Genomic DNA, 17,794 nt, shown 5'->3' with positions numbered 1-17,794 from the left:
TGTATGGAAATCTATCTTTTGCCCATCTATAACTAGATATTTGTTCTTCTGTATGGAAGAAACAAGCTATTCTAGGGCGAGGGAAAAGAGGAAAGAAGGTGAGGAGGAAAACATAATTGATATTTCTTGAAAATGACAGGCAGTTCTAGCAAGAACTTCTGGCTGAAATGCTGGCCTGAGGCACTTGTCTGGAATGGACTATTACATTCCAACCAGTTTAGCTTTTGCAAAACTATCATCAACAACAAGCACTGAGAAGTGTCATTTAGCATTAGGCACAGTTGGGAGGAAGTGCTTGAGCAAAAACCCTTTCACATTCATTGCTATGCCAGGAGAACTATTCCTCTTGGACATAAACTCTGTGCTATGGGGAGGGAGAGAGGGGTGCAAGCAGGCAAACTGTACAGCACTGAAGTTAGGGATGATCAAATAAAAGCATTTACTTGATTGCCTGTTTTTCTGCCTTCCTTTCTAATGTTTGCTGTGGCTTTGTTGTTAGCTTTGGTGTTTACTGTTGCACACCAATACAGCATTTAGTATGAAATCCAATGGGATTAACCTTTTGTGCATAGCTGAGAAACTGCTGTTCATGCAGTGTATAGTATCTAGTTGATTACATTCAAGCTTACGTGCATGTCATGACTTTTCACAGAACTTTCAGAACTGAAAAACATGTTCTCTCTGCAGTGAGTAAGTGACATTTTTTGAACATGTGACTAAAGATGCAATTGTGTGTATTTGTTAGGAGCACCTGAAACACTTTCTTCTCTTGAGAGATTAGCGGTCATTGGCTTTATAAATTTATATTCACCACACTTTAAGCATCTGAGTTGGAATTCAGACATGCTTGTCTTATTCTAAACTTTCTAACTCATTCTTTGGAGGGCAACTGTTACCCTCCAGAAAATCAGCAGATGATTATAGAAAGATTTTTGTAGACTCACAGAGTCATTAACGTTGGAAAAGATTACACATCACACAGTACAACTACCAGTGCATCACCACCATACCCACTAACTCACATCCCTAAATACCACACCTATACATTTCTTGAACAGCTCCAGGTATGGTGGCCTCACCACCTCCCTAGGCAGCCTGTGCCAATGCCTGGCCACTCTTCTGGAGAAGTTTTTTCCAATATCCTACCTGAGATATTATTCATTGTTTACCAGTGAAGAAATAAAACTGAAGCTGTAGGGGTGGTAGTGGTAGAGGTAGAAATCTTGTTTTCTGAGAGGTGAGTTGCTGATTGAACACTACCAGAATTTTTTCAGTAATATGGAAAGCTTTTTTCAATGCCTATTTGTGCTTGGCTTAGCATAAAAACAAATCTTGAGCATCATGTCGGCTTTGAGCATGTTATAACCTACAGAACCTTTAATGAAGTATTATTTGGTGCATACAAAACTCTGTACAAAATCACTTAAATGTGATTTCAGAGCTTTTGTAGAGCTTTTGTCATTAACATTTAGAATGCACGAAGATGATCTGCTTCTGTGGGGTGTGAGTGGGAGATGGGAGAAAAGGGAACCTAGACAGGCAGTGTACAAGCACATAGTTTATTGGGAAGTTTATGTCAAAGGGCTGAAGAACGAACAAGAATTAAAACTTCAGTCTGAGATGCAGCATTATTTCAGAGAGCTTTCTGGCTCCCTAGGTGCGCTTCTCCAGCAGTGCAGAAATAGTAATATCTTCAGGCAGATCACTTGTTCATTGGTAAACGTGCATACAAAGCTCTTTGATATAGTGAATATGAAGTAGAGAGCATTAAAATAATTTCCATTGATCTAAATAATATTTAGTCTTTGATACTGACAAAACTATTTATAACAGTTGTACTTAATATGTATTGTTAACTCTTGGTGATATGACTACAAGTATCTAATCTTGCTTATTTTGGAGAGAAGTCTTCCTCTTGGAGGGAATAAGGTGACATCAGAAGAAATGGTATCTTCTGTGTACCATTGGAATCTATGATGCATTATAACTATAAAAAATTCATAGAACATCAATTACAAAGCAAAATCCATTTTGAGTTTAAAAAGAAATACCTGAGTAATTATGTACACTTAATGTGCAGTTAACTTGAAAATCTTGCAAGTTATAGAAAGCTTTTACCTTAGCTATCTTTGTAAAGAATGTTTTTACTGTGGCTTAAGGCCTAATACTATCAGGTAGAGAGCAGCCTCTGATTTGTCTGAAGGGTAGGAATATGCCTTCTAGGACAAACAGTAGCCTCTGAGTTAATCCTTTTCTATTTTAATTTCATACCAAGTGCTACACTAGGTAAAATTCACAATGTTTGAGATCTTGCTGTTATAAATACTGAGGAAAAGCTGAAGATAGAGCCAGACCTATAAATGCATTTGATTATCTTAACTGCAATTGGAAACAAAGGCAGAAAGTTAGCCAGTGTTTTCTTACTGGGTGATGTGGTAGTAGTATCAGACTGAAGAAAGAAGAACTAAGAGTTTACCAGTGGATGAATGAAAAGTTTTATGGGGCTGTGGGGAGGGGGTTATTCTACAGGGGCTTTAGGGCTCTTTTTTTTTTTTTTTTTTTTTCTCTGTAGAAGTGCTTTCTTTGTAACTGAACAGGAATCTAAAGCAACTGGAAAACTTTATCTGTGGTGATGTACAGCCACTTCCTTCCCCTCTTCTCTGACATGCATTCTTTCCCTTCCTGTTGCCTTCTTTTAGTCCTTTCTCACACATTCAGTTATTCTTATTGCCCATGTCTTCCTCCTGTCAGGGGTATTTACATCTGTCCCTGTGTTTCCATGTTCTTTTCTATGAATTATTTTCTCTCTTCCACTAAGACAAGGAAACATAGCAAGAGTTATGTCTTGCCTGTATGTGGAAAATTGGCAGCCCTGTCTGCAACAAATTGGGTTTTGCTTCAACAGTAACTCTTGAGTGTAGAAGAGGCAGAGCATGAGGAGGAAGGCTGTAGAAGATGGAGTTCAAGAGAAGTGGTAGTTTGGCATTGTGTGCTGTAGGAAAGGATCTTCCCTGACATTTCACACACTGGGGAGTTGTGCAAGTGTTAGTTTCTATGGCACGGAGACAGGTTTCATGGTTTTGTAGGACTGAATGGAGGAACTATTGTGGAGCCTATCTGATCATCCTATCCCCAGCTCAGCAAACAGTAAGGCATCCAGAATAACATTGGTTGTAATATGTACTGTAAGCTGGTTCCAGAACAATAGTAACCTTGGAGACTTATAAAAAGCTAGAGGAGCTGCTGTAGTAAAAGGGAAGTTTCAAGGTCGGTGGTTCTTTCTCTGTTTTGTTCAAAAGATAAAAACTGTGAACTCCTTTTCCTAAGTTATACTGATGCAAAGATGTTACAGTTAAAAAAAAATAATAAAAAAAAATCAGACTTATAGAGAAGTTCATGGATATTTTGCTACAGAATCATTTTTCTTATTACTAAGGAAAATTTATTTAGCTGTTATCAGTAATAGTGCATCTTAGAAGACTTGATTTTTTTTAGAGCCATTTTAATCTCTATGTCCCAGAAAGCAAACAGTATCATGAATTTCTCAAATTATTAGTGAGATTTACTTTAAAAATGCACAACCAGCTGTGTAAACAGGTAAGTCTTTCAGTGATGTTTCAACTGTTACAGAGCGATAAAGTAATGTTAATATTTTTCTGCCAAAAAGCTTTTCATCTTATACTAGGATTATACAAGTTTCTATGTCTCACACAGAATAGAAATTTAAGTGTCAATTTTTTTTCTCCCTGAAATGACTTGTACTTTATGTAGTCAGATGAAGATTGCATCTCCCTGTAACAGAGAGGACATCTCCAAGCTAACTAAAGATTTTAAAGTGTGTCAATTGTTGTTGAAACAGCTTCTTCGGGTATGAGTTCTATTGTCTTCCTCTGGGTGCATTTGCTTACGCTGCAGGATGGCAATGCATGCCTTACCTTATATAAAGAAGAGATGATGCTGTTAATCAGCTGACTTCAAAGGCAGAAGTTGCAATGAAAATGTTAAATATTTTCTATTGTGTTATAGCTTGGAAAGACTAATGCATTTTTGCTGCCTTGTGTAATAATGATAGGCAGCTGTTTTTTTTTTCTGATACTCACGTTGACTGCAGTCTGTTAGCTAGCTGTATTTCATTAACTTTTATAAACCTCTTGCCTTCAATAACAGCAAATGAAACTCTGGCACAATGTCTCCCTCTAGGCCACAGACAACTCCAAGTTCCAATAATTCAGTGTTGGAGTTGAATAAAAGACAAATTATTCTGTCATGTGTCAGTAGCTACAATACATCAACCAGTAATACAGGGTACTTACTGTGCAAGAAGCGGGGATATTTTCAATTACTGTCAGCCACTTAATTATCTCAGATGCTGAGGTGTGTGATGCTGTGCAGCTTGTTGTGTTTTATACAACACTGCTTCCTGTTTGGCTCCAAACTGTGGATTTCCTGTACCCAGGCACATGGAACAGAAACAAAACTTGAGGTTTTAGTGGTTTTTGATGCTAGCTTTAGAAAGTTCAACATGTGATAAGTATAACTCTGTTTTTTTAAGTTATGCAGGAGGTTAAAAAAAAAAAAAATACATGCACACATGCATGCCTCCTGAATAGCATGTGTTTGTGTGCAGTAGAGTTGAATCTGAGTGAAGTGCAACCACAAGTGATCTTAGGCTTTTGCTTTCTTATGATCAGACTAAATATGATCATGCTGAAAGCAAAAAGTGTATGGCCTTTCCAGTCAGTTGGACAGAGTAGCACACTGGTATTCATTCCAGTGATGGCTCACCGGCGTCTGTTAGTAAATGTATCCCAGTCTATTTGGTGATGTGGTATTAACTACCTCTGCATCCTAATTCATCCATAATGCTTCTGGCAATGTAATGCTTCACATATACGTTTCAGAGATTTTTATTATCTAGTATAATATGCAAAACTAGCCTGAACTTCTTGTGAACAACGAGCAACTGTTGCCTTGGTGGTCTCTAGGATCTCTCAGCTGAAAGAGGTCCTTGGAATTCTGGTCTCAGAAGGCTTTGGACCAAAGCACCCCTCCATCAGTTAAAACAGTTCTCAGGGGAGCAGGCTGTAACTCCCCTTTCACTGAAAGCTCCAAGTCACTTGGCATATGTGAATGTAGAGGATATTTGTGATAGTCTATCTCCTCTCTTTTCAGACTGCAAGCATTGCTTCTCCCCTGCCAAAAATGAAAGCTTCCATTGCGTATGTGTGTGATATTGGTGTGAGTGGATTTGTAAATAAGGATTCACTCAAAATTCTTGAGTAAGGGAAGGGCTTACTTTTTGGCCTTGTCTCCTTTTATTCTATGAGGTCCTTGGTTTTTCAATTTGACAACTGAAAACATCTTGCTTGGTGTAAGTGTTGCATGTGAGACAGGAGCAGAGAGGTCAGTTCAGAGAATTTGCATGGATACTAGAAATTACCTGATTTAATGCTGTCAATCCTTTACTTTCCATTCACAGAATTATAGAAAACGCTGCTGGGACATATTGCTCAGTTAGTTATCACTAGACAAATATTTCATTTTTGCAAAGAGATATATACATGCATACAACAAGCTATTTTGTCACTGTCATGTCAGTTGTCCACTAACACTGAACCCAGTTCTTGCTGTAAACTTAGATACGCATTTCCTTGCATTGTAAAGAATTATGAACTATACTGGACCTATTATTACAAAAGCACTTCTGGTGAAGTTTGTCTCTGCAAATTAGCTAAAAAATGAAAGGCAAGTGATTCCCATGTCCTCTACTATTTACTACCTCAAAAATCAAATATTCTCCTTCAGTTTATACAAAGAGAGTTCGTTGTTTAATAAACATTGTTAAATGGTGGTTAAATTGCAGAAATAGCTGGCAAAATTGTAGATTCAAGTTTTCCATTCCTGGCATACATTTCAGAACTATAATCATTGTATTGAGTTTTCCCAATCCTATGCTTTTTATGAATAAATGCTTCAGTTCCTTATGATCATTTTTCAGGATTTACTTCAAGTTACCTTAAAGTAACTGTTTCAATTCTGAAGTTATTATGCAAATGGACCCATCACGTTATAGTCCTTGCTTTAAATGACCAATCAAACAAAAAATCACTTTGAGTTGTTTACTCTGTTTGTTTAAGAACTCAGTGAAAGCAACATAATTTCATATTGCTCTTCTGCAGGGAATTGAAAATTATCTTCACTTATTGGTGGTCTTTATTTTATGCTTTGCAAATGAGAGAAGAAACACCAAGATGGGAAAGAATGTAGTTATATGAAGAATATTTTTGTAGTTGAAAACCAGAAAATCTAGCTTGTAGACAAAACCCTTCAGATTTATCAAAATATTATGGTAGAAAATAAGATGGACAAACAATTTTACCCAATGAGCAGGAATATTGAATGGAAAACGTGGTCAGACAAACAAAAAGAAGATGAAAATTTCATTCTGTGTTATCATTATAGGAGATTTTACAGCTGGCATTGTAAACTATCCTTTTTGTTCAGATAGTAGAAAGCTCGGTTCATGACAACACTGAGAGGAAACATGGAGGGAGGTAGGACTTTGTTTCTTATTTGCTACTCAGTATTTGATGCTGGTGTTAGTGATGAATAATCCAAGGTGGTCATTAAAGAAGCTGGGACAGCTTCTCTGCTATGCTGTTACCACTTTTTCTTTTTCCTTTTTATTTTTCAGTAGAGACAGAGGAACCAGCAGGGTATGACTCTTATCTGTGGCTGTCCTGCTCCCCAGTTGTTTAAACTTGTACAGTAACCTCAGCATGTACCAAGTTTCAGGAGTTCATCAAATAATTTAAGACATTGGAGAGCAGTGGGCAGTATATTCTATCTCCATGGTTCAGATGCAATAGCTCAGGAGTCAGGGAAGCCACAATTAGTTTTGTTTTCACCAGACCATCTCTTAGCACAGATTGCTTTCTCTCTCTCTTTTTTTTTTTTTTTTTTTTTTACTTTCTGCTTATTAGAGCAGGATGCTTGCTGTTTGCTGCCTTACTGAGAGTTTGTACTGACAAGAAAGGAAACAAATAGGTACCTACTGTTTTCAAAAGTCTTACTTGTTTTTTTTTATTATTTTTTTATTTTTCAGGCTCTGAATATCTGAGAAAACCTTGACAGTTCTCCAGGTGTGGAGACAAAACTGATTTGTGTTTATATATGGTGAGATGCAAGTAAACTCTGGGGCTCAATTCAGAGCTAAAGTCAATCATTGTGGTCCTTTTCAACCCAGGCCATTCTATGATTCTGTGAGTCTGTGGTTCATAAATATGTCCATATCATCAACAGTATGCAGTGTTGTTATGATGTTCACTGTTTCCATTTTGCAGCAGGACGTAACCAAGTCAGACATAAGAAAATGGTTATATATTAGCACCACTGGGAACAATGTTATTTACTTCACGTGACTTCTGTTAAATCAGTGCAAACTGGAGATGTATATTCATTATACAGAGGAATTTAATATTCAGTAAATATCTTCTATGTTTTGTGGTTCAGGTAGTGTTGGACTTGACCCAGTTTTGCTACTTTTTTTTTTTTTTTTACCGTTTCACAATAAAACAGAAGATTTGATGGCAATTTCTTCTCTGTTCTGAAGTAGTGTCCTTTTTTAACTGATACTGTACTGTAGGTTACTTCATATCTCTTAGAAATGCTTGTAGATATTCAGTACTCTGTAGGTTTTATCAATATGAGAACACTGGAGACTGAATGTGGAAAGTATGTAAGATAGTTATGCCTATAAACTCCTTTCTATTGTAAGACTGCTACTTTTATGCATATGTGAAATTTTTCCATATTTTGATTAATACTTAATTTTCATAGAATATGAATTCATGATAATTTCATTTTTGCAATAGGCATCATGCAAGTTGAAAGAAACTGATTTATTTCTTTTATGATTTTTTTCCTTGTGTAAAATGCCAGGAATTCTGAAAAGCAGAGATAATCAGTGTACATTTGTATGTTAATGTCACCAGGTAATCGTCTTGAAAGACTGAATATGATTAACACTTTGAATCATAAATTAGAGAAAATGTACGACACTTGACAGGGAGTGAAATATCTAATACAGTATGAAAACATCTGGCCAGGAAATTGTTTTCCAAACATTGGAAATTATAAGCAATTATCAAGTATTTTACCTGACTATACTCATAACTCTATTTTAGTGACACTTTAACTGATATTATGCTTCATTTCTCAGCCATCTGATTTTTGTATAATTTTTGTATAATCACCCTAGATCTATGATTTACACTCTTTCATCTTTCTGCTTGATGTGCATAGCGAATATTTCTGTCATGTACATTAAGGGGGCAATAAAGGCTGAAGATGAAATAAGGCACTCCTGCGACAATTGAAGAGAAGAGCTTAATTCAGCAATTCTCATCAGTGAGGAATCTAACAAGAACTTCAGGTGCCCCCAAATCAACCTGAGCTTGAGTTCTAAGGAAGAGCCCGCGTAAGCTATTTTCTTAACATAAACCAGGTGTTATTTTTCAATACCTTTATGATGTAGGCAGATGTATGCACAGCTTTGGGATGTTGTATATTACCAGTATATAGTTACAGCTAATAATAACTTCGGATGACTCTTAAAAGGTATCTTCATGAATAAAATCCTTTCCTTTTCTGAATAGAAAGGGAAACTCCATCCATTGTGTACACATTTACAGTCAAATATGTTTATTTCAAATATGTATTTTCCCAGAATAGAAGAGAGAGTAGCAGGAACAAAGTCAAAGAATGTTAGGCTTCTTTTTTTTGACTCCACAAATGCTTATAGCTCATAAATCCAAATGCTATTTGTGACCTTACAATGTGGTTGTGAACCATTTGTCATTCTTCTTATTGCACTAATAAAGCTCTTCCTGTAGCCAGGCTTGGCCATTTTCATCTCAGATACTGAGAGTCTCGTCTCAAGTCATTCCAGGACACGCCATCAAACTAGCATCCCTGTTTCTATTTCTTTATATCTTGTGAGATAGTGGTAGTAAGAAAAAAGTGGCGCATTATCCTTCAGTGAGGAAGTTGAGAGAAGGTCGAGTCCTGACATTCTTACAAAGCAAAAACAAAGTAAATCTGATCTTTTTGTTTACTGAAGCAAGGTAAATTTTCACCTCAAAAACAGTGATACTGTTATTATAAACTCTTAAATTGTATAAATTCAAAACATTGAATTCTGTGAGATAGTTGACTATATTATTACATAAAGCAGTGTTGTATAGTCTTCTTGCTTAATGTAGCAAGATGAGCTACTTGATATTAAAATTTACATATGAGTGCAAAAAATTTAAAATTAAAAATGAAAATCAATAATGTGACCTCTAAGGTAGCTATAAATCCCTAATCCAGTTTTTCCACTGCACTAAAAATATATATATGTATATAGGCTATGTTTTAAAATGATGTTTCCATGCTGATTTTTTTTTTTCCCTCAATGTTTGCAGGTTGAGGAAATTTCTTTTTTCCCAGTTATAATTTTCTTAGTTCATGAGCTAGAAAAATAAATAGGAAAATGGAGAAATCAAAGTCTCAATATTTCTGGGGAAGACTAAAATAAAAAAAAAATAGTTTTGGAAAACACTATTTTTCACTGCTATTAAGTAATTTGTATGCATACAATAGTATTAAAGATAAATGAAGCAAGGGGAATTGGAGCAAGGAAATAGAAAGAACTCTGATTTTAATATCTCATTTTGAGTTCTGCATCTTGAATTTTCCTTTGTGTGTGTGTGTGTGTTAATTGCAATGAGTATATTCTGCAATCTTTCTGGTAGTAATATAGCAGTTTTTTTTTTTTTCTGTAATTGTGCTGAGAAATTTTGTCAACTCTCTGAAATACTTGAAGTACGTCACTGTACAGTTTTATTTTTTTTTCTTGATAACAACTTCCAGACCTTATTTGCCTTACCTAATCCACATTTCTTGTGAGGCTTCTTTCTTTTTGACAGTTTCAGGAGAAGAATTTGGAGATCTTCAAGACAGATGATATTGTTTTAGACTGACTTGTCTCTATAGGAAGAAATTATCTGGGGAGAGCAAAATCTCAAAAAGTGAGATTCAAAATAGAGAAAGTAGGCTACACTGGTGCTGGTACCATACAGAAGAGTTGATGTAATAGTGCTGTATGGGATTTTCCAACGTGGTGGATATTCCATCATGTTCCTCAGTGCTGGCATATCTGAGATGTGACCTGCTCCTGAGCATGCCATTGCTGTGGGTGCCCTCAGGGAGCGCTGTTATTTCATTGCAGGCACTGAAGTGCTATCTAGGATTGGAATCAGCAAGTGCTTTAGTGTTGGTCAGTAACCAACAGGATTGGTTTCTTGCAGAGATGTCTTTTGTGTAGTCCAAACTTCATGCTCTCAAAGTTTTGATACAGCCATAAGTTAAAAACAAAGCAGGAATAATTTGAGAGGAATATTCTAAACCATGCATCAAAACAAACGAATCATGAATCTGGAGGGAGAAAAATACTTGTATAATTACAAATTTCAGTTTAAGAAATTATGATCCTATTCTGTTTTTCTATTTTTTATACTCCTATTCACAAGTTGTTAACTTCAGAGAAAGCTTTTAACCAAGCTGATTCATTAACAGTTCTATATACAAGGGAAAAAGTGCTAATTAAATTACAGTTTTGCAAGTGAGAAGGCTAGTTTTAAATTCAAGCTGTGAATGAACATTGAATGCTCTAAGGATCTGGCCTGCTTAAAGTGCCATTTTCAGTCAGCTTTGAAGAAGGGCAGTGTAAGTACAGAAAACTGAAATGGTACATGTGCTTGTGAATATTCAGGGCAAGTAATAATTAAAAATAATAATAATAATTGTTGATTCATATTGGGAATGACAAAGTAAAATATTTTTAAGTAATGTGTGAGTATGCATTGTTGTCTTGTTGAAATATAAATCCCATATTTTCAGTTATATCTACAAACAACTGGCAAAAGTTCAGTTTTTTCTATGTATGTTTTCTATGTATAAGGTTTTAACATCATTGCTTCTTATTACATGCTGAAAACATTTTCAGGTATTCCATTTAATTCATACGCTCCATTTAATCTGAAAATTACATGAGTCAAAGCTGACTCATTTTAGCTCTCTAAACCACAGACATACTTTAGGTATATCTGATGTATGAAATAGGTTGCAAGAAACAAGTAAAGCAGTCCACTGGACCTGTAGAGACCTAATGATTTTTATTGTCTGTCCACTACTGACTAGGTGGCTCTGGAGACGTTGTACCATTCTATTTTAAGTTAGTTCTTTTCCAAGAAGAAGATGACAATATTACTAATTTTATATATCTAGAAGGTTCAGTAATGTTATAGGATAAATAATAAAATTACTAACTTACAGACAACTATCTAGGAGGATACTGCAGGTAGTAGGAGAGGTGTTAAGAACATCTGCATTTCTTACAAAAGGACCAATAAGTACGTGGGCTTCGACTCCTTCATATTGAGATCAGCATTTCTCTGCATTGCTCAGCTTCTCGCTAAAGCTATGATAGATCACTGATAATCTACGTGGTTATTACAGATGAGCTGATACATAGATATCAGTGTAAAATATGTTGGCTGTAACTGGACTGGGGGGGGAATCCTGTCCCTTCAAGAAGTGATTCCATTGTATTTGAGCTCAACCAGTGCACTGAGTTAAAACATGTACACTGCAGGAATCTTAAATGAAGAGAAAATGATGTACAGTTCTATATTTTCCACAACTCAGAGAATCTGTGTAGAGTAGGGATAAATCTTATCAGTAAAATCAAGGAATGGTTGTCCAGATTCCCCCATTATATTAGACTTAGTGAAGTTAAGTGATGAACTCTCCAGAAGTTGCCTGTCTTTGAAGAGCCCAGAACTGCACACAGTTATCCAGATGTGGCCTCACCATGGCAGAATAGAGGGGGAGGATCACCTCTCCTAACCTGCTGACCACGTGCTTTTTAATGTGCCCTAGGATGCCATTGGCCTTCTTGACCCCAGGGGTACATTACTGACTCATGGCCATTCTGTTGTCCACCAGAACTCCTGGATCCTTCTCCTCGGAGCTCTTTTCTTGCAGGCAAACCCCTAACTTGTACTGATCTTTGTAGGACTCTGCACTTGCCCTTACTGAACCTTGTAAAATTCCTCTCTGTCCAATTTTCCAGTCAGCATAGGTCTTGCTGAAGGGCAGCACATCCTTCTAATGTGTCAGTCATACCTCCCAGCTTTGTATCATTGGCAAACTTCATGAGGGTGGACTCTAACCCTTCATCCAGGCCACTGATGAAGATTTAGAACAGGACTGGACCCAGTACTGACCCCTGGGGTCAGTAGGTACACTGCTAGGTACAATCTTCCAGGTAGACTCGGTGCCTGTGACGATAAATGCTGAGCTCTGCCAGTCAGCCAGTTCTCAATCCACCTCACAGCCCATTCATCTGTCTCATGCTTCCTAAGTATAGCTATGAGGATGTTACAGAAAATAGTGTCAAAGACCTTGCTGAAGTCAAAGTAGGCAACATCCACCGCTTTCCCCTCACCTACTCACCTGGTTGTGACAGCACAGAAAGCTACCGGATTGGTTGGGAAGGGAGCGTATTTCCCCACCACATTATTCATGGATGAAATAACAACTTAGCCGGTGTTCAATCAAAACATAAGATAGCTTGAGGTGGAGACAAAACGGGATAGTTGTTGTCATTTTAAAGTTCTTTTCGTTTCAGTAGCGAGGTAAAAATAGATCACTAATGTAAATCTCAAAGGAAGATTAAAATACCTTTCATTAGGTTTTCATTGAATGACAGATTTGAAAAAAATCAGTTTAAAACTCTTCATTGTAATTTGGTTCAACTGAATGTCTTGTACTCATGTTGTACCTTGTCAAATTGTTCAATATGGAGATTTTGAGATCTGTAATGCTGAACACTTTCAGAAGATCAGTAGGCTATGTGACTTCTCAGAATTCTTTTTTTAATAAGTGAGAGTAAGCAACATCTGTATTTTTGTATAGCATAGCCCTATTTCTCTTCCAAGCAATGCGCTGAAGAAACAATTTTCTTGTAACGAAACAGCTTTGGTATGCAGTAGTTCTGGGGAGAGTTCTTTACGTGGAGGGCCTAGAAGTAAGATGTTAGTGCCCTTGCTGCTTTATTTCGATCATAGCCAGAGGGCTGAGTGTGGGAGAACTGTGGAAGGAACATGCAATATGAAGATTCTTTAAATCTCTTCAAATACAATGTTTCACAGGCGGATGTAGCTTCCTATAACCAGAGTCACAATCACAGCTTTGGGAAACCCTGGGAGAAATGTTGTGAATGTGTTCTTTAGAGCATGTTGCTGACCTTTTGCTGGCACTCAAGGCAGGACTGGATCATACTCCTTGCAAATACTAAAGAGTTTATTTTCAAAATATTCTTGAATAATTCTAGCAATAGTTAGTAATGTTTACTTGAAAAGCATGCGATATTTCTATTCTGCACATATTTGACTTCATGCAAAAACCCATAGATACTGTTCCCTTTCAGAATTGTCTTCTGTCTGAACTAAAATCTTGATCTATCCCACTAGCAATCCCTTTGCTATTAGTTCAAGCTCAAAATAACTAAAGCAAATTACTCCACCTCTGCTCTCATCTTCCAAGGGATATTGTCTCTTGCTTCCTCCTCTTGTGAGCTGTTTGTCATTCAGGTGTGTATAAACTCAGTTGTCAACTATTCTTATGTTGCTTTAACTTAGTCTGTGCAGGTATCCTTAACCATTACAAATTCTTTCTGCAAACTCTTTAAGATGTGTGCTCTGCTCTATTGCTCCCTGAGCAGACTTTCAAAACGTAATGTCCCTATTTTTGTTACAAATTCATGTATGACTGGAAAATACTGCCAGATTGTTTACTGCTGCTGGCTTTGACCATTTTTACCTTCTCTTTATATTCCCTTACAGGCTCCCAATTTTCTTTCACATCAAATACTTTAACTTCACCTTGAGAGGACCTTGTTTCGCTTTGTACATTTTGTGTAGTAATCTATCCGTATGTTGAATTTTGCCCAAGTCCATCTCTTCAACTAACCACTTCTGCTTTTTTTCCTCCATTTCCCCATATTATATAGGACCAAATTGCCAGAAATATCTGTAAGCCTCATTCTTTAAACATTCTAAGTTCTACAAATTCTGACAGTGTCTTCTCTGTATACATGTCCACTGTTCATCATGATGATCAGCGTCACTTAATTTTTCAGTACAGCTCTAGTTTGTCTCTACTGATCAGTTCTATCTGTCTTACTTTTCTGTAGTGAATTTATAATTTGTAGTTGGCTTTCGAGCTGCTATGGCAATTTGATTTTAGATATTGTTTTTGGGTATGTAAAAAGGCTTTGAAGTCTGGGGGCTTCTGTTCATCTCTTGTCAGTTGTCAGTCTTATATCTTAAATGCTGACTTCTCAAAGTGATAAATCTACTGTCTTCCCATAATCAAAAAATGATGCTTCCAAACTTACTCTGTACGTTTGTTGAAGACAACACTTGAGCAATTCACAAACACTTTGAAAAGGGGATTAATTAGTAGTTCATAAATCATTGTTAGCATTCATTCAGAATAACCTCAGTATTTTGAGGACAGAATTTCATCCAGATACTTGAACGCCTCTTAAGAAGGGAAACATTAGCCAAGTATTTTATTTCTTATGCAGAATGTGGGAGTTATTTTTACATCAGTGATTTTTACATTGTAGGTATTTACTCACAGATATGATTCTTCCTTGAGATTCTAGCACTGGTTTAAATAAGATGAGTAGAATGCACTACAGGGTTGAACTACTGTGATTCACAAATACTTCTCTCAATTGTTTAAATATAGATGAAAAAAATTTCCTGTATATTTAAATGTTCAAAAAAAATGTGCTTTGCTCTGTTGATGTGCACTGTTAGCAAGATGTGTCTCTATGGATTTTTAAAATAAAACAATCTACAGAAGTTGGTAGTTCCTTCAAATGTTTTGAGACTGGGTCTAAGCTATGCTGCTTTAATTTCATCTTTTACTACTTGTTTTTATGCTTTTATTTATTCTTTTTTTTTTTTTTTTTAATTACTCATCCATAGTTGAGTTTTGTCCTTTGGGTTATAAACAAGGACAACATTCTCTCAAATTTTTATCCCTAGTCTCCAATTCTAGCCTTAATTTTATTGCTCTTCAGCTTTTATGGACTGATTCAGTGGCTTAAGTGATCTTTGTACATAAAGTTAGTCAAACGCTCTAATTTCCTGTGGGACAAAAAAAGATGGATGCTGTATTATTGCCATGTCTAGTGGACAGCAGTGTTCAGAGTATTGTGCATGATTAAATATAGAGGTACACAGAAGCTGCATAAAACAAACTCTAAAGACAAAGAGTCAAATGAATCTTTATTGAATAAATCTGTTCTTGAATTAAGAGTCTCCTGGTAAAAACCGAGGAAAAGCAGAAATAAAACAAATTACCAGTACATAAATCTGCTTTGCTATGGTTTCTACAATGGTTATGCTGGACTACAGCATCCCTGCTTAACCTAAGCAGGAGGTGTTTGCTGTTTTGTCTTTTGGAGTCCCAGTACTCTGATTACCTGCTGGGTGCTCTAGCTCTGTTTTCACTGGAACCATGCAAAGTTATGAGAGGAAATGAATACCCACATCTCAGCAGTGAAAACAATCCTAACCTTGCAGTTTGCACACAGCTATTGTCACCTACATTGTGTGACATATACTGGAGAGGTAAAATAAGAAGTTATAGTGCTGTAAATATGCAAGCTGCTTTGGAAATCTTACCTTGTGTATATTATTTATCCTGCAGCACATGCTTTAACAACCCCTATCCTAATTTTTGATTCTAGCTTTTTCAAATCCATTTTTAACAGTAGGCTCTTAAATATTTTCTTCTGGTATTTTATGATAGCAATGATAAATATAACTTTGCTTCTGGTATTTTTGCTTCCCCCACCCAGGATATTATCTTAAAACGTATCAAGAATTTTTATACAAATTAGCAACTTATTTTTCTATAACAGAAAAGTTGAAGACAAACTAAAACTAGAGCTTCCCAAAATGTTATAATCACCCTTATGGTATGCTGATGGGGTAGAAGAAATGCTACTTTTTAATTTAAAATAAATCCAACTTCTGCCTAATGTGTATGGTGGGCAATTTGCAATTATGATCTTCATGATGAGATTCTTCCATGAAATGAGAGGTGTATTATAATTTAAATAGAGTTGTAGATCTGGTTGATTTTAATTTGTGACCCAGGGGTCAGTAGTTATTGGGTGTAATAACCCTCTGGTAATGTGACTCTTCAAGGCACATTTGTATAATGAGAAATCATAACTCGTTATAGGAAGTATGATGATATTTTTTGCTTTGCTATTCAGATATGCTGTTCTACCAGTCTCCATTTTATATGCTTAAAATTCCAGTTAACATGTTTTTGCTATAAAAATCTGTGAAGCTGTTAGCAGCTTACGATTTACTGAAGTTCACATGCTTCTTCAGTTTTCAGTAGGGAGCTATATTCCATTGCTTATTCTTTTCTGGAAGCTATGTCAGTGTTGTCAGTTGCATTGCTAAAAGCTGTGACTTTGGTGTACACCATGTTTTTGCCATTGTTAACTGTTCCTGTGACTTGTATCACTAGATGGTTAAAAGCACATATGAAAATTCAGCCTTGTTTTGAGGTTTTGGACTGGGTCTAATTCATAGGCATTGACTTTGAGTATGACTTTCTTCAAAACTTGATAAGGAATGTCCTGATTTAGCTATCCTGTAGCTTATATCACCTTGATGAAATAAGTAGTACCTGCTGAAAAAATAATCAGTCTGCTTTATTAGATTTAATAGTGGAGCTGGAAATAATTATCAAATGAAAAGTTCAGATTACAAGATGCCTTAGCAGATGACACGCATCTGATGAGTTAAGAATAAATGTTCAAAATGGCCAAAGGATACATTTAGCCAAGCCTGTGTTTTGTACATTTTGAGGATGTATTTGTGGAGTCAGGTTTTATAGTAATGTTAGTTCTCATTTTATCTTAATACATCAAAGATATTAGTATCAACAATCTTCTACAGTAATGCAGAAATTCCTGAAAAATTCTTAAATCATACTTCTGGCTGCAGTTATTTATTTCTGGCTGCAGTTATATTTTTATAGAAATAAAATGAAAATAATTCTCAATTGTGTAAAAGAAAATATTTTCCTTCTGCAGAAAGAAAGCAACTTTAGTGAGAATATGCTTTTTAAGAAGTCAGTTGCTGTCCAAGTCAAGTTTATCTTCTCTGGTAAAAGCAATCCTAATACTTCCTCTTCATAATCAAGCCTTTCACATCTTCTAATCTCAGGGATTTTTTTTACTCTGGGGAAAGATGTATTGGCTATTTGCTGTTCATTAAAACTGTATTCATTACATATATTAATGAATCAGGACTTGTGGGGGAAAAAAAACACAAGTGCCGTCCAAATAAAAAATGCAGTGAATGTCTCTGCAAGTTTTTTAATGCTAAAGCAATTCAAACAATTGGATATTGTATGTTGAGATGTTTGCAGATGGACATTTTAAGACTAACTTCTATTTGCATAAGTTTCATCAATCCAAATCAGCAGCTACTCTCAAATTTGAATTCATGTTGGATATTCAGTTCACGTGCCATTTGCTTCTCAAATACTTGAAGTCTTGCATGGGCTTTTACCCAGAAACTATCCCAGTAGAGATAAGTTACTGTTCTACATTTCCACAAGTTTGAAATATTGCTGATCTGGG

General features: G+C 36.0%; 1 protein-coding gene and 1 long non-coding RNA gene across 3 annotated transcripts in view; one reads left to right on the top strand and one right to left on the bottom strand.

Moving 5' to 3' along the window:
- NDST4 (N-deacetylase and N-sulfotransferase 4) overlaps nucleotides 1-4,380 on the bottom strand; it is a 160,661-nt gene extending 156,281 nt beyond the window's left edge. For both annotated transcript variants that reach the window (XM_040699341.2, XM_015276354.4), the window contains exon 1: nucleotides 4,314-4,380. The gene's annotated coding sequence lies outside the window, so the exon portion shown is untranslated. The remainder of the gene's footprint in view (nucleotides 1-4,313) is intronic.
- Nucleotides 1-17,794, top strand: part of LOC107051710 — a 299,217-nt gene that overhangs the window by 5,121 nt on the left and 276,302 nt on the right. The window lies entirely within an intron of this gene.

Source organism: Gallus gallus, chromosome 4 (assembly GCF_016699485.2).
Source record: "Gallus gallus isolate bGalGal1 chromosome 4, bGalGal1.mat.broiler.GRCg7b, whole genome shotgun sequence".
Classification (NCBI taxonomy): Eukaryota; Metazoa; Chordata; class Aves; order Galliformes; family Phasianidae; genus Gallus; species Gallus gallus.
Note: the sequence above shows the minus strand (reverse complement) of the source record. Positions and strands in the feature narration are given on the sequence as shown.